The sequence below is a fragment of the Heterodontus francisci genome, chromosome 35 (assembly GCF_036365525.1).
Source record: "Heterodontus francisci isolate sHetFra1 chromosome 35, sHetFra1.hap1, whole genome shotgun sequence".
NCBI classification, from domain to species: Eukaryota; Metazoa; Chordata; class Chondrichthyes; order Heterodontiformes; family Heterodontidae; genus Heterodontus; species Heterodontus francisci.
The window spans coordinates 21,910,206-21,927,717 of record NC_090405.1 but is presented as its reverse complement, the minus strand read 5'-3'; the positions used below and the strand labels follow the sequence as shown (position 1 = coordinate 21,927,717).

Sequence of the window (17,512 nt, the reverse complement as noted above, 5' to 3'; positions counted from 1 at the left end):
AAATTATCTGACCCCCTCCCACACTCACTGCAATATTACACGGAACGGCGGTGGGGAGAAACAGCCTGTCTGCCCCAGGCCAAACAAGGCCCTTAACTGGCCAATTAACAGCCACTTATGGGCCTCCTCTCTCTGCTGCAGGTATTTTATCCTCGGTTGGGTTGGGGGCGGGGAGGCAGTGTGGCAAAGGCACCAAGAACCCTGCCTGATAAAACCAGGCGTCTTTCTTGCGGGCTGCGGGGGGTGGGGGGGGTCCTCCTGATTAGGCACCCTGTTCCCCATGGAGAGCCACCCTCAAAGCTCCAACCACCCCGATTGGGCACCTCCGGACCCTGTACCTGACCCCCCCATTGCCTCAGACTTAAAGGTAACATTATATATTCTATCAGAACAGACTGAATGACAGATAACATTGCACTCCACAAAACTATAGTGTTAGAGTGACAGATATTGTCTCAGTTATTTATTGCAGCCTGAGCTACACATTATATGCCAATCTAAAATCACATACAGTTTCAGACTGAGATACAGTATTTATTCCATAAATGCAAACCGAACTATATGTTCCACAGGAGTTCATACTATTGAACAAGCCTGGGCTCTTTTCTCTGAGTGGTCACCTAATAGAAGCATTGAATAATATGAAGGGTTTTGTTCGGGTAGAGGTAGAGATGTTTCCCACTTGTGGTGGAGTCCGAAGCTGTCGATATGAAATAGTCAATAATAAATTAAATAAATAACTCGGGAAACTTCTTTACCCTGCTTTGACAGCACTTGAGCTGCTGAACATTGTTACATTTAACGTCAAGCTAAATGATTAAATGAGGCAGAAACAATTTGAGAGATTTGCTGATAGGATTAGATGAAGTAGGGTTGGAGTAACCTCATTGGAACTACCAGCACTTGGGCAGAAAAGCCTGTCACTGTGCTGTAAATACTATGTAATTCTGTGTAGAGTGAATCCAGAATGACAAACTAACCCAGAGATTAATGGCTACTGAATGCATCCCACACACAGGCAGTACCAGAGACTGACAGATACTGAACAAAACCCACACTCACAGGCAGTACCAGAGACTGACAGATACTGAACAAAACCCACACTCACAGGCAGTACCAGAGACTGACAGATACTGAACATAACCTACACTCACAGGCAGTACCAGAGACTGACAGATACTGAACAAAACCCACACTCACAGGCAGTACCAGAGACTGACAGATACTGAACAAAACCCACACTCACAGGCAGTACCAGAGACTGACAGATACTGAACAAAACCCACACTCACAGGCAGTACCAGAGACTGACAGATGCTAAACAAAACTCACACTCACAGGAAGTACCAGAGACTGACAGATACTGAACAAAACCCACACTCACAGGCAGTACCAGAGACTGACAGATACTGAACATAACCCACACTCACAGGCAGTACCAGAGACTGACAGATACTGAACAAAACCCACACTCACAGGCAGTACCAGAGACTGACAGATACTGAACAAAACCCACACTCACAGGAAGTACCAGAGACTGACAGATACTGAACAAAACCCACACTCACAGGCAGTACCAGAGACTGACAGATACTGAACATAACCTACACTCACAGGCAGTGCCAGAGACTGACAGACATTGAACATAACCCACACTCACAGGCAGTACCAGAAACTGAAAATATTGAACAAAAAGTACACACGCGGACAGTACCTGAGACTGACAGATATTGAACAAAACACACACTCACAGGCAGTACCAGAGACTGACAGATGTTATGTTCATCCCAAATTCACAACAGAAACAATAACTGAGAGATCCAACAGAAATCCAACACTTACATATAATATCAGTGACTTAAAGGTACAGAATTAATCGCACTCTCAAATATAGTGCATGTGACTGGGATACAGAATGAGTCTATACTGACACATAGTACCAGGGAATGGCAGATACAGAATGAATCACACAGTCACATACAGCAACAGGGACATTTTGGCACAGTATGAATCTGACAGTCGTGTACAGAAACAGAGGCTGACAGATATCAAATGAAACCCACACACACATACAGTGACACTGAGAGCTATAACATATATGCCACATTCATATTTAGTACCAGAGATTGACAGATACAGAATGAATTCCACACACACAAACAGTTCCAGAGCCTTATACATTCAGAGTGAATATGACACTTTGTACCAGAGACTGACCAATGCAGCATGAATCCCACACTCCCACTCAGTAATAGAGACTGACAGCCACAAATACAGAATGATTCTCATTCTCATGTGCAGGACAACAGACTGATTTGCCACAATGGTGTCTCTAATCTTTGGGCAAACTCAGTGTAATAACAACTTGTCTCCATTCCCAGTATTTCTAAATCCCACCTGTCCTCCATAATCTGAACAATTATTGCATGTCGTGTTGACTGTCTGATCTGTAAACTGCACTGGATCACAGATTGCTGACATTTGCTCGCTGAAAGTGAGAACTGCAACATAGAAGCAGAAATTGGCACAGTCTGTCAGGGTTAATAAACAGGTAATGTGAGGTAATAAACTTTGTAATAAACTCATATTGCTTCACATTTTTATACTGAAAATAAAAGTAATCAATTCTTAATAAAAATGTTTACTACATTGATCTGATATTTGTAAATGTGCCCTGTTATATATTACACTACATTGAGCAGTATTTCTGTCTGATTTTTCAGGATACTATTTGCATTACTTCAAATAAAGAAAACATAACGACACAAAGAACTGAGCACAATGCTGAAAGTTTCACAGCAAACAGTCAAAAGGGAAAGAGATAACATATAGAAAGAAAAAAAGCTAAAATACTGAAAACACTCAGCCAGTCCGGAAACAACTGTGGAGAAGAGAAGCTCGGGTTAATGGTCCAGTTCTGTGACCCTTCTATAGACCTGAAGCATTGCTCCTCCCTTCCTCTCTCCACAGATACTGCTGGAACTGCTGAGTGTTTCCAGAATCTTCTGTTATTCAGATTTCTAGCGGCTGCACTATTTCTCTTTTTGAAGAATAAAACAATCCCTGGGAGGGAATGAAAGTTTACATAAGAAATAAGAGCAGGAGTGGCCACTCTGCCCATCGAAATAGTTCCACCATTCAATAAGATAACAGCTGATCTCCTACCTCAACTCCATTTTACCACACTGGCACAGCCCCCTTGATTCCCTTAGTATCCAAAAACCTATCGATCTCTCTTGAATATACACAATGATTGAGGATCCAGAGCTCTCTGGGATAGAGAATTCCAAAGATTCTTAACCCTTTGACTGAAAAAAAAATCTCCTCTTCTCTGTCAAATATGACCAAGCCCTTTATACTGAGACTGTAACCCTTCATTCTAGATTGCCCAGCTAGAGGAAACATCCTCCCAGCATTTACCATGTCAAGCCACTGAGCATTTTATCTGCCAGTGAGATTACCTCTCACTCTTCTGAATTCTGGGGAATAGAGGCCTAGTCTATTCAATCTCTTCTCATAGGACAATCCCCTCATCCTAGGAAGCAGCCTAGTGGCACGTCTCTGTACTCCCTCTAAGGAAAGTATATCCTTCCTTTGATAAGGGGACCAAAACTGCACAGCACTCCAAGGGTGATCTCACGCTGTATAATTGCAATAAATACTCATACTCTAATCTCTTTGCAATAAAGACAAACATATCATTTGCTTTCCTAATTGGTTGAGTACCTGCACGTTAACTTTCTGTGATTCCTGGACAAGGACACTCGGGTCCCTCTGAATGTAAACATTTCCCAGTCTCTCACTAATTTCAAAAATGTTCTGTATTGCTGTTTTCGTGCCAAAGTGTGTAACTTTACACTTCTCCCCATTATATTCCATCTCTCACATTCTTGCCCACATACTTAGTCTGTCTAAATCCCTTTTCTCCCCCTTTGCATCCTCCTCACAGTTTACTTTGCCACCTCACTTTATATCATCGGCAAACATGGATAACATTACATTCGGTCACCTCATCTAAGTCATTGATACAGAATGGAAATAAGTGAGTCCCGAGCACCAATCCTTGCAGTATCCAATTACTTACAGCTTTCCTGCCGAAAATGACTCGGTTATTCCTACTCTCTGTTTTTTGTCTGTTAACTACTACTCAATCTATACTAATATATTATCCCCAAATTGCATGGGACCTACATTGGTGTAATAACCTCTTGTTTGATAACTTATTGAATGCTTTTTGAAAATCCAAACAGACTACATCCACTGGTTCCCCTTATCTGCCCTGGCAGTTACAACATCAACATATTCTAATAATTTATCATTGACAATTTCCTTTTAATAAATCCATGTTGACTCTGCCCAACCATATTCTGATATTCCACATCACCATTTACCATGTCTGTAATAATAGATTGTAGCATATTCCCCATTGCTGATGTCAGGCAAACTGGCCTCTAGTTCCTTGCTTTCTCTCTCCTTCCTTTCTTGAATAGTGTGGATATGTTTGTTACCCTCTAATCCACAGCTTCCAGAATCCAGGAATTGTTTCTTCTAAGGAACGGGAATAGCTGTGGGAAAATGAATCTGAGTAATTCTATTCTGAGTCCACTGTATGATTCAGGTCAAATAATAATTATCAATAAAAAGGAGTAAAATCAGAGTTCAATTGAACTTTCATTTGAAGGAAATCAGCGTTGGAAATATGTTTATTCAAATTATACACTTCTTGCTTTGGGAAACAAAATTCCTTTGAGACAGCACCCAACTCAGTTCCTGTCTTTCAGTTTCTCATCTGAGGAATTTAAGGAACGCCAAACTGTAATGGCTGGGAATCAAACCCGGGCACAGCTGCTTGGAAGGTCATTGACCTGAAACATTAACTCTGTTCTCTCTCCACAGATGCTGCCTGACCTGCTGAGTATTTCCAGCATTTTCTGTTTTTATTCCAGCTGTTTGGAAGGCAGCTATGCTCACTGCTCTAACAGCATCGCTCACATGGAGCAATACATTGAGTCTTTCTGTGGACTTTGGGACTGGGCCGCTGTCTTTTGGTCTCTGATGCTATAATCACAGCCAATAAAATACTCAGCTCAGTTCCAGGTGTTTAAAACTGGTGAACTGAAAGGCGACATGATGTTTCAGGATGTGTCAGGATGTTTCTGAACAGCAATAATCACAATTTTTGCAACACAGAAAGAGTTCATTTGAACAATTGTGCTGCTCTTTGAAAGATCTATCCAATCAGTCCCACCTCCCTGTCATTTTCACATTGCCCTGTAATTTCCCCATCAAGTAATGATCCAATTCCCTCAGGAAAGTTATTATTGAATCTGTTTTCACCTCCCTTTTCAAGCAGTACATTTCTGATCATCAGAACGCGTGTTAAAATATCACCTGATCTTCCCCTGATTCTTTTAACAATTCTGTGTCTATTGGTTACAGACCCTTCTGCCAGTGGGAACAGTTCCTCTTCAACCCATTAGAATGTAGAACACAACTATTAAATATTACATTAACATCTCTGCACCAAGAAGAACGACCCTAGCTTTGCTATCCTTTCATGCATCTCTTGAACCATTCTAGTCAATCTCCTCTGCACTCTCTCTCAGGCCTTGATATCCCTGCAAAAATGTGGAACCTAGAATTAGACACAATGCTCCAGCTGAGGCCGATAACCAGTGAGATTTATAAAGGTTCAGCATAAACTCCTTGTTTGTGACCCATATTGCCATTTCTGGTTTCTGACCCAGTGTCGGCTCTGAGCTGTTGAAACTGCCTGAACAAATATTTCCGCCCAACAAAGCGCTCAACTTAGAGGCCGGAATGTGAGAAGCTGCTGAGAATAAGAGACCCTCGCAGCCAGGCGTCATTTCCCGGTGGATTTTTCAATAGAAACTGGGGCTGGAGAGAGTCTTTGGGAAATGTCATTCCTGAATGCAGTGAGGGAGTTTGTGATTGGTTGCAGATATAAAACTATTCTGACATCACTGCCAATCACCCAATCACAATCTTTACTTTCTCCCATCCCTCATTAGCATAGAGCTGTGGGATTGTCTATTTAATCCGCACTCGGAAGGGGTTTGGTTTATTTCTGTGTCTGAAATCGAAACTGAAAATGGTAAGGTCCCCCCACCAAGCTGAACTGAGGGGCTGGACCCCTGGGAAACGCCTCGAACTGTATCGGGAAAATTTTCATTTGCTGTAAATGTAAAAAAGTAATTGGCATGACAAATGTGAAATGGAAGGGTTGTGAAGCAACTCATGATTGTATTGAAGGAAACGGATCTCCCTTGCAATGTTTGTATTTTTTGGTGCTGTTTGAAACTGTTTGGCAATGTATTTTTAACAGATTTTTATGAATAAAGTATATTTTGGAAATAAAAAAAAGAGAAGAAAGCAGCTCCTAAGAAAGGCGCCAAGAAAACCTTAAATAAACCGTCAACAAAGGCGGCAAGAAGCGGAGGAAGGAGAGTTACTCCATCTACATCTACAAAGTGATAAAGCAGGTTCATCCCGACACCGGCATCTCCTCCAAGGCCATGAGCATCATGAACTCGTTTGTGAACGATATTTTCGAGCGCATCGCGGGTGAGGCTTCCCGCCTGGCCCATTACAACAAGCGCAGCACCATCAGCTCCAGGGAGATCCAGACCGCCGTGCGCCTGCTGCTGCCCGGGGAGCTGGCCAAGCAAGGGACAAAGGCGGTGACCAAGTACACCAGCTCCAAGTAAAACTGCACAATGGACTGAATAACATCCCAAACACAACGGCTCTTTTAAGAGCCACCCACAATCTCTCTGAAAAAGCTGCATCCGACATCTCTATGAAATCACTTTAAGACAATGTATAATATAATAACGATCCAACTGCTGTGTTTGTATCTCCCGTTATTAACCGAACACGAACCCATAATCTGATCACCCGCCTTCACTTTTTTTGCTTAAAGCTGCTCTTATTCTGGTTTTTCACAGCCCCTGAATGACCGCATTAACAGCTGATTTCAGCGGTAAGGATTAGACCTTCATCCCTTCACTGATTAATCATTTTATTAACAGCAACTCTCCGCAGTGTAACAGCCTGGGATGGGATTATTACAGAGCAAGTTAAGGGCCGTTTGAGGACTTGATCCGGCTTCCTCTTTTCAGAGAAGGACACTGGGCTCTGATTGAAAACTAAACTGAGTATTTCACTTCAGGCCAATGCAGTCCCCACCCGGGACAGTTTGAAAGCGATTGTAGAATGAGTCACAGTTTAAATAACATTTTACAAGTTGAATAAAACAAAATCAAGAGATGGGACTTTAAATCTTTGACTAAGGATGACATTTATTTTAATCTGCTCCTTTCCGGCAATGAAATTGGCGGGCTTTTTGAAATTGACAAATTCTCTGCTTCTGATGTCGTGGCGGGTAAATTCCGCCCTCTTCTGTTGGTCAGTGACCAGACTGGTGAAGAATATAGGCAAATGGAATTAAGTACCGACCATTGAGGAGAGTTCTCAGTCTTTAAGTAAAGTAAATGCTGCGGAAATTATCCATTTGTGAAAGTATTTGTGAGATTGTGGAAATGTCTGGAGGAAAGACCGGCGGGAAAGCTCGGGCCAAGGCCAAGTCTCGCTCCTCCCAGGCTGGACTGCAGTTCCCGGTGGGCCGTGTTCATAGGCTCCTGAGAAAAGGCAACTATGCTGAGCATGTGGGTGCTGGAGCCCCGGTCGATCTGGCTGCTGTGCTCGAGTATCTGACCGCTGAAATCCTCGAGCTGGCCGGTAACGCGGCCGGGACAACAAGAAGACCCGCATCATCCCCAGACACCTGCAGCTGGCCGTCCGCAACGAGGAGGAACTCAACAAGCTGCTGGGAGGGGTGACCATCGCTCAGGGCGGGGTGCTACCCAAGAAAACCAGCGCTCAGAGCTCCCAGAAAAAGTAAAGCAGACAAAATGTCATCTAATAAACCAAAGACTCTTTTCAGAGCCACCCACAGTCTCTGAAAGGGCTGATTACTGTCTGATTCCAGCATGTCAGTAACAGAACAGAATAGGAACTATTTAAAATGTTTATGAGCAACTATTTCAGTGGCTTCTCACTGTCCCCCTGATCCCTGTGTGAAGGGGAATTACCAAGAGTCTAATTTATTCCTTTCCACACCGAGTTTGAGTTATTGGTCCCTTAAGGATTGCTGAATGGAGTCTTTTACCGCCGGTTGCAGATAAGAAGTGGGGGAAAAATGACAGGTTAAAGCAGTGCGTAAAATAGCGCCAGGAATTTGTGGCGATAATAGCGGAATAAAGAAAGGTTTTTAAAGGTTGGTGGAAAATATTTTACGAACAACTTTAAATAGATTTTCCAGTAATTCGCTTTTTGCCGACACTGAAATTGGCGCCTTTTTCGAATTCAAACGTTCTGCCAATTTCGACAATTTAAGCCAATGATTTGCTGCATTTTCCCCAATTCGAGGCTCTGCGATTGGTTAAGAAATGCGAATGGGAAGAGGGTGACCAATCAGAAGTGAGCGCGGGCTCAAACTGCGGGAATTCCAGGTCCCTGAATGATTGAGCTGAAACTGATCAGTTTCACAAACCCTGTCAGTTTCACTGCAGGAAACACCGTCTCGGAGGAAATAACATCACAAGTGGGTCTGGTTCCAGTGACCGATTCAACGGCTGCTGCAAAACTCCCGGATTCTCTCATTGCAGCGAAATCATTTTGAAATTCTATGAAAACAATGAGTGATTCTGGAGGAGTGATGTGGCTTTTCACTGAGGGCATGTGTGGACGGGGGAAATAACTAAGTGCAGAGCCTCGGGCACTGTTTGCACAGCCCGTTTAGAAAATCAAATCCACTGCACATCCTTGCTGCAACTGAAATGTCAATTTCGGGGATTCCAGTTTTATACCCGAACATAGCACAGATTTATTCCAGTCAGTTCTGAACAGCCAATCCCATCTCCCGTTTCCAGCTCACTGCTCTCTCTGTGAGACGGTGGGTGGCTCTTCGAAGAGCCTTTGTTGTGTGTTTGCTGGAAAGGGTCGAGTTGTGCGGCCCTGCCGTTTCAGAGCGAACACCACATCCATGGCAGTGACCGTCTTGCGCTTGGCGTGTTCAGTGTCGGTGACCGCATCCCTGATCACATTCTCCAGGAAAACCTTCAACACCCCGCGAGTCTCCTCACAGATCAAACCCGAGATCCGCTTGACCCCGCCACGGCGAGCCAGGCAGCGGATTGCTGGTTTGGTGATGACCTGGATATTATCAGGAAGCACTTTGCGGTGCCGCTTTGCTCCGCCTTTGCCCAGTCCTTTCCCTCCTTTACCTCTGCCAGACTTTCTTTTATTAACTTCCAAAATATACTTTATTCATAAAAATCTGTAAAAAAAAAAATACATTACAAAACAGTTCCAAAAAGCACCAAGTCAAACAATACAAAGAGTGGAAAGGAGATCAGTTTCCTTCAATACAGGAGTGAGTTGCCTCACAACCCTTCCATTTCATTTCTCATGCAATGTACATTTTACAGCAACCAAAAATTTCTGGCTACAGTTCGAGGGGTTTCCCATGGATCCAGCCCCTCAGTTCACTATGGTGGGGGGACCTTACACAGTGGTCTTTCCCCATTGAGCCTTTGCTGCAGCTGCCCCAAGCTTTAGTGCGTCCCTCAGCACGTAGTCCTGGACCTTGGAATGTGCCAGTCTGCAACATTCGGTGGTGGACAACTCTTTGCGCTGGAAGACCAGCAAGTTTCAGGCAGAGCAAAGAGCATCTTTCAACGAATTGATAGTCTTCCAGCAGCAGTTGATGTTTATCTCGGTGTGCGTCCCTGGGAACAGCCCGTAGAGCACAGACCCCTGTGCTACAGAGCTGCTTGGGATGAACCTCGACAAAAACCATTGCATCTCTTTCCACACCTGCTTTGCAAAGACACATTCCAGAAAGAGGTGGGCAACCGTCTCTTCCCCATCACAGCCACCTCGAGGGCATTGTGCAGAGGGGGTGAGACTTCGGGCGTGCAGGAAGGATCTGACGAGGAGGACTCTTCTCACCATCAGCCAAGCTACATCTTGGTGCTTGTTTGAAAGTTCTGGTGATGGGGCATTCCGCCAAATGACTTTGGAAGTCTGCTCGGGGAACCATCCGACAGGATCCACCATCTTCTTTTCCCGTAGGGCCTTGAGAACATTCCGTGCAGACCAGTGCCTGATGGATTGGTGGTCAAAGGTGTTTTTCCACAGAAACTTTTCCATGAAGGATAGGTGTTACAGCACAGTCCAACTGGATGGAGCGTTCCACGGCCATATGACCAGGCCCATCCTTCGCAACACCGGGGACAGATAGAACCTCAGCATGGAGTGACACTTGGAGTTTGCGTACTGGAGGTCTACACACAGCTTGATACAGCCACACACAAAGGTAGCCATCAGGATGAGGGCGATGTTGGGTACATTTTTCCCGCCTTTCCCCAGAGGTTTGAACATCGTGTCCCTCGGGACCTGGTCCATTTTGGATCCCCAGATGAAGCGGAAAATGGCTCAGGTGATCACCACAGTGCAGGAGTGCAGTATGGGCCAGACCTGCACCACGTACAGTAACCTGACACAATGGAGAGAGATCGCTGCTCCCACATGTTCAGCTTATGTTGCACCCTGGCTACTCGTTCCTCCCAGGTTTTGGTGCACGCCCCGGCCCTTCCAAACCATACCCCAGCACCTTCAGGTTGTCTGACCTAATGGTGAAGGGGACAAAGGATCGGTCAGCTGAGTTCCCACAGAACATGGCCTCGCTCTTGCTGTGTTTAACATTGGCTCCCGAGGCCAGTTCGAGCTGGTCACTGATGCTCATCAGTCTGCGCACAGGCAGTGGGTTCAAGCAGAAAACGGCGACGTCATTCATGTACAGGGAGGTTTTAACCTGAGTGCCTCCACTGCCTGGGATTGTTACCCTTCTGATACTCGCATTCTTCCTAATAGACTCAGAAAAGGGTTCAATACAGCAAACAAAGAAGACAGGGGAGAGAGGACAGCCCTGCCTGACTCCAGATTGGATTGAGAAACTTTCTGATTCCCACCCATTGATTGAGACTGCGCTCCTGATATTTGTGTAGACCAGTTTGATCCAATTGCAGATTCCCTCCCCAAACCCCATTTTGGAAAGTACGTCCATCATGTAGGTGTGCGATATCCTGTCAAAAGCCTTCTCCTGGTCCAGGCTGATGAGGCAGGTGTCCGCCCTCCTGTCCCATACATAGGTGATCGTATCCCTGAGTAGCGCAAGACTATCAGAGATCTTCCTGCCTGGTATAGTACAGGTCTGATCAGGTTCAATCACCAACTCCAGAGCAGATTTGACTCGACTGGCAATGACTTTTGACAGAATCTTGTAGTCGATGTGAAGCAGTGAGATGAGCCGCCAATTTCTGATTTCTGCCCCCTCCCCCTTCTGCTTGCACATGAGGGTGATGATGCCTTTCCTCATGGACCATACTCTGGTATACTGCCAGACTTTTTTTTTAAATTTCCAAAATTTACTTTATTCATAAAAAACTGTAGAAATTACATTCCCAAACAGTTTAAAACAGCATCAAGTCAAAAAATACAAACAGTGCAAAGGTGATCAGTTTCCTTCTATACAATCACGAGTTGCCTCACAACTCTTCCATTTCATTGTCATGCCATATACATTTCTACATTTACAGCACACAAAATTTTCCCGAGACGGTTCGAGGGGTTTCCCATGGATCCAGCCCCTCCGCTCAGCTTGGTGGGGGGACCTTACACAGTGGTCTTTCCCCATTGAGCCTTTGCTGCGGCTGCCCCAAGCTTAAGTGCGTCCCTGACCACGTTGTCCTGTACCTTGGAATGTGCCAGTCTGCGACATTCGGTGGTGGACAACTCTTTGCGCTGGAAGACCAGCAAGTTTCGGGCAGACTAAAGGGCGTCTTTCACCGATTTGATAGTCCTCCAGCAGCAGTTGATGTTGATCTCGGTGTGCGTCCCAGGGAACAGCCCGTGGAGCACAGACTCCTGTGTTATCGAGCTGCTTGGGATGAACCTCGACAAAAACCACTGCATCTCTTTCCACACCTGCTTTGCAAAGACACATTCCAGGAGGAGGTGGGCGACCGCCTCTTCCCCACCACAGCCACCATGATAATTCTTGCCTCAAATCAGTGCACAATAAAAGAGACTGATTCCGTCAGCTTCCTTTTTTTTACAGGCCGCCCGGACCTGGCTGAGAAAGGCAGAGTGAGAGCAAGGAGGGGAGGAGACAAGAGTGAAGATTAAACAGAGAGCGAGAATGAAGGAGACACCCAGAGTGACAGACAGAGAGAGAACGGCCCCTCATCTTTCAGCTCCACTTCCAGTTTCCTCCGGGTTGCCAATTTCAAACCCTTTATTAACAGTAGAACCGAAACCCAGCTCTCCACGCAAACCCTTCCAGACTCGACCTTCATAGTCAAGGCTTTCCAGAAAGCCAGAGTTTTTAAATATGGTCCCGCTACAATTAACACTCAGTAATATTCCCACCTAAACATAGTCCATTCTATACTAAGAAACCTCCTCAGTAACATCACCATTTCCACACACATCCGCTTCCAGCAGTTTACAGCACCTTACTGCAGCTGTTTGGGGAATCTCCTGTGTTAAGATTGGAGTTGAAAAGCGGCCTTTACCCGGCAGTGTTATTGTCTCACACTGAATCTGCTAGACATCCTGTTCTCTTATTGCGAGAGAGAAAGCACATATTTAGGAAATGTTCATTTGAAATGATCTCTGTTGAGAACGAGCCCGGCCGTGGGACAGGTATTCCAGTGCAAAGAGCTGTCCATGACCGAGTGTTGCAGACTGGCACATTGCAACATCCAAGACTATGTGCTGTGGGACGGCATTAAAGCTTGGGGAAGCCACCATGGAGTCTCAATAGAAAAGGGACAGTCTAAGGCCCTAGTGCAGCGAGAGGCTGGAACCTGTGTAAAACCCCTCGGGCTGTTTGCACCAGAGAATGTTTGATGTGTAATGTAAATACTGTAAATATAACCTGTGCAGGCAGGGATAGTGAGATACATCATGTACTTTATTGAAAGAAACTGATCTGTATTGTACCTTATGTAATATTAAATTTGAACTGCTTTGCAATGTAATTGCACAAATTTTATGAATAAATTACATATTGTGCAAAAGAAAGCAGCTTTCCTGTCAATACGCACCTTGTCTCAGGGCACAACTTTCCTGTGATCTTGTCACACCCAACTTCGCTCTATATCTTCTGACACACACACTTTACAGTCTGTCATTTCCAAAAACAAGCATTCTAAAATCAAAAGACCTTTTGTTTATTTCTCCTTTCTTTTCATTTCTCCTCTATTCTTCTCAATCACTCCCTTCAACAGTCCTATTCAGATCAAGGTGGAATGTGAATAGTGTCACAACTCACCTTTGACACTATTATTACCCTTCTCTTCTCTTGTCTTATTCAATGTGAATGTTTTATTCACCAGTCTGTTGCTGTTTTACACTCTTGCCATACCATCTGGTATTGCATCCATCTGAATTCTGTGCTTTCATGGCCTTACATATCTTTTCCTCTTCCGAATGATTTGTTTGCTTCAGTTCCATTCAACCAGGCTGGACCACAGGGAAGCTTAGAACAAAGAACAAAGAACAGTACAGCACAGGAACAGGCCATTTGGCCCTCCAAGCCTGCGCCCATCTTGATGCCTGCCTAAACTAACACCTTCTGCACTTCCGGGGCCCATATCCCTCTATTCCCTTCCTATTCATGTATTTGTCAAGATGTCTCTTAAACGTCGCTATCGTATCTGCTTCCACCACCTCCCCTGGCAGCAAGTTCCAGGCACTCACCACCCTCTGTGTAAAAAACTTGCCTCGCACATCCCCTCTAAACTTTGCCCCTCGCACCTTAAACCTATGTCCCCTCTGTCCATGCCGTTCATAACTTTGTAAACCTCTATCATGTCGCCCCTTCACCTCCGTCGTTCCAGTGAAAACAATCCGAGTTTTTCAAACCTCTCCTCATAGCTAATGCCCTCCAGACCAGGCAACATCCTGGTAAACCTCCTCTGTACCCTCTCCAAAGCCTCCATGTCCTTCTGGCAGTGTGGCGCCCAGAATTGCACGCAATATTCTAAGTGTGGCCTAACTAAGGTTCTGTACAGCTGCAACATGACTTGCCAATTTTTATACTCTATGCCCCGACCGATGAAGGCAAGCATGCCGTATGCCTTCTTGACTACCTTATCCACCTGCGTTGCCACTTTCAGTGACCTTTGCCTTGGATGGGTCCACGTTGATCCATTACATTCAGAATCACCTCCTTGAAATAACTCCATAGTGCAACGACAGTAACCACACAGAATCTGCTTCAAACACTCCTGCACATTTTATCTGTTCTGACTGTCAACACCTCCAGCTCTTTTGTTTAAGTGGAACCCATCAGGTTTGTATAGGCTCCTTCTATTCTGAAAGCTGTAGCACTGGTTCAGGGAATTCAGCCCTGTTTCTCTACTCTAAAGGCTCAGCCATGCTTGATCTGCGTGGTATTTTGCTTTTATTGCAACGTTACAAGACCTCCAATCCTCTGGAAAACGATGGTCAGACCTTCCACTATTTCTTCCCTGGCTTCTTTCAACAGCCTGGGGTACATTTCATCTGCTCCTGGTGATTTATCCACATTCAAGGATGCTCATCCCATTAAGACTTCCTCTCTCCTTAAGTTATCACGTCCAATACTTCACACTCCTCCTCCTTCATAACAATATCTGCATCACCCTCTCATTTGAGAAGACAGTAAACTATTCATTAAGGATATTGGCAACATATTCCACCCCGATGCAAAGGTTACATTTTTGATCTTTTCTGTGCCCTGCTGTTTGCTTCGTTGCCTCTTCCTCTAATGTTTTGATGCAACATCTTTGGGTCCATTGTTATTTTGTTTGTCGATGTTCTTTCCTGTTCTCTCTTTGCTCTTCACCGCTGCTCCCAAACGCCTCCAGTGCAGTCAAAACGCAACGTGTCAGAAGTGGGATTTGAACCAACGCCTCCAATGGAGACTGCGACCTAAACGCAACGCCTTAGACCGCTCGGCCATCCTAACTGCCGGTGATGTATTATCAATGCTAAGGAAATTATTCATTCTTTGTGAAAGTATTTGTGAGATTGTGGAAATGTCTGGAAGAGGAAAGACCAGCGGGAAAGCTCGGGCCAAGGCCAAGTCTCACTCCTCCCGGGCTGGACTGCAGTTCCCGGTGGGCCGTGTTCATAGGCTCCTGAGAAAGGGCAACTATGCTGAGCGTGTGGGTGCCGGAGCCCCGGTCTATCTGGCTGCTGTGCTCGAGTATCTGACCGCTGAAATCCTCGAGCTGGCCGGCAACGCGGCCCGGGACAACAAGAAGACCCACATCATCCCCAGACACCTGCAACTGCCCGTCCGCAACGACGAGGAGCTCAACAAGCTGCTGGGAGGAGTGACCATCGCTCAGGGCGGGGTGCTGCCGAATATCCAGGCCTTGCTGCTGCCCAAGAAAACCAGCACTCAGAGCTCCCAGAAAAAGTAAAGCGGCCAAAATGTCATCTAATAACCCAAAGGCTCTTTTCAGAGCCACCCACAGTCTCTGTGAAAGGACTGGTTCCTGTCAGGAGGGAGTCAGTGATGGAGTTATTGTCACAGTGGATTGACCTGTTTCACATCTGTCCAGGTGTGTTTTCAGTTCCCTCTCTGGATTTCGCTCTGTTTCTCTGCTCACACATCTCCCCCTCCAGTTAAGTGAAGAACTGCACTGCAGGGTGTAGAATCAACAATTTAATAAATCCCGCTGCCTTCGATTTGATAAATCCCGAGATTATCCCGGTACATTAACGGGAACTGGTTCGGAGCTGATGAATTAATTTAATAATGGAAGTGTCCGGGTTAATTCTCTGTTTTTTATTTAGACAGTTTGAATTGTGTTTTTTTTTTCTCCGGTGATCTGAGCGCCGCTTCTCAATGAGAATCTGCTCCCGGAACAGAGTAAATGCAGGAAGAAAGAAGCCATTCTCGGGCTGTGTGTTTCTCTCCTAACCTGATCTGTTTAGACCGCACTGTTCCCAGAGGACGGAATCAGTGAGAGTTGTGCACACACAGGAGCTGAGTCCACTGCAGCGCTTTAAGATGTACCTTCTCCCCGGCCCTCCCTCTTCTCCGGACACAAAGTTGTTTGTTCCCCCGGCGGCGGGGTAGAGTCGGGGATTCTCTCCCCGCAGTGTCAGTGTCTGCAGCCCCGGGGAACTGGCGGTTTCTGTCAGAGTGACCGAGCTACCTTACAGGACTCTCCCCCTGAATTTGTGAACTGAGACTACACCGAACACATCTCCAGTTAGAGTGAGGGCCGGACATCCTTCTGTTTTATTACAGAGAGTGGGGAAAGGGCTGGGTGGAGGGGATGTCAGCGAGTCACCAGGGATCCTGGATTTACTCCAAATCATTTCCATGTGGAATCTGCAGGCGGGGCCGGGACAGGGATCATTTGATCAGGGGATCAGCTCTTTCCTGAGAGATGTGGGTGGCTCTGAGAAGAGCCTTTGTGTTCAGATGTTTACAAGTTTCCCGCGCTCTTTCACTTCTTTCCAGACCCTGCTTTCTGAGCCTTCGCTGCTTTCGGCTTGACCTTGCTCTTCCATGTCTGCACTTTCTTCAGCGCCTTTCCGCCCGCCGCACTCTTGCCTTTTTTGACCTTCTTCGCAGCAGACTTTTTCTGAAGCGCTGCTTTCTTCACCGCCTTATTTGGCGTTGCCGCCGCCTTGCTGCTCATTTTCTTGGCTGTTACTTTATTTGTTGTCACTTTCTTGGCTGCTGGTTTCTAACGAAGGATTTCTTGTCTGCTGGTTTCTTCACTAAAGATTTCTTGGCTGCTGATTTCTTCACTAAAGATTTCTTGTCTACTGGTGTCTTCACTAAAGATTTCTTAGCTGCTGGTTTCTTCACTAAAGATTTCTTGTCTGCTGGTTTCTTCATGAAAGATTTCTTGTCTGCTAGTTTCTTCATGAAAGATTTCTTGTCTGCTGATTTCTTCACTAAAGATTTCTTGTCTGCTGGTTTCTTCATGAAAGATTTCTTGTCTGCTAGTTTCTTCATGAAAGATTTCTTGTCTGCTGGTTTCTTCATGAAAGATTTCTTGTCTGCTAGTTTCTTCATGAAAGATTTCTTGTCTGCTAGTTTCTTCATGAAAGATTTCTTGTCTGCTGATTTCTTCACTAAAGATTTCTTGTCTGCTGGTTTCTTCACTATAGATTTCTTGTCTGCTAGTTTCTTCATGAAAGATTTCTTGTCTGCAGGTTCTTCATGAAAGATTTCTTGTCTGCTGGTTTCTTCACTAAAGATTTCTTGTCTGCTGGTTTCTTCATGAAAGATTTCTTGTCTACTGGTGTCTTCACTAATGATTTCTTGGCTGCTGGTTTCTTCATGAAAGATTTCTTGTCTGCTGGTTTCTTCACTAAAGATTTCTTGTCTGCTGGTTTCTTCATGAAA

General features: G+C 45.2%; 1 non-coding gene across 1 annotated transcript; it reads right to left on the bottom strand.

Moving 5' to 3' along the window:
* Positions 1–15,020: 15,020 nt before the first annotated feature.
* Positions 15,021–15,103, bottom strand: trnal-uag (transfer RNA leucine (anticodon UAG)). Its single transcript has one exon. It is a non-coding gene; the product is annotated as a tRNA-Leu (tRNA).
* Positions 15,104–17,512: the final 2,409 nt, after the last annotated feature.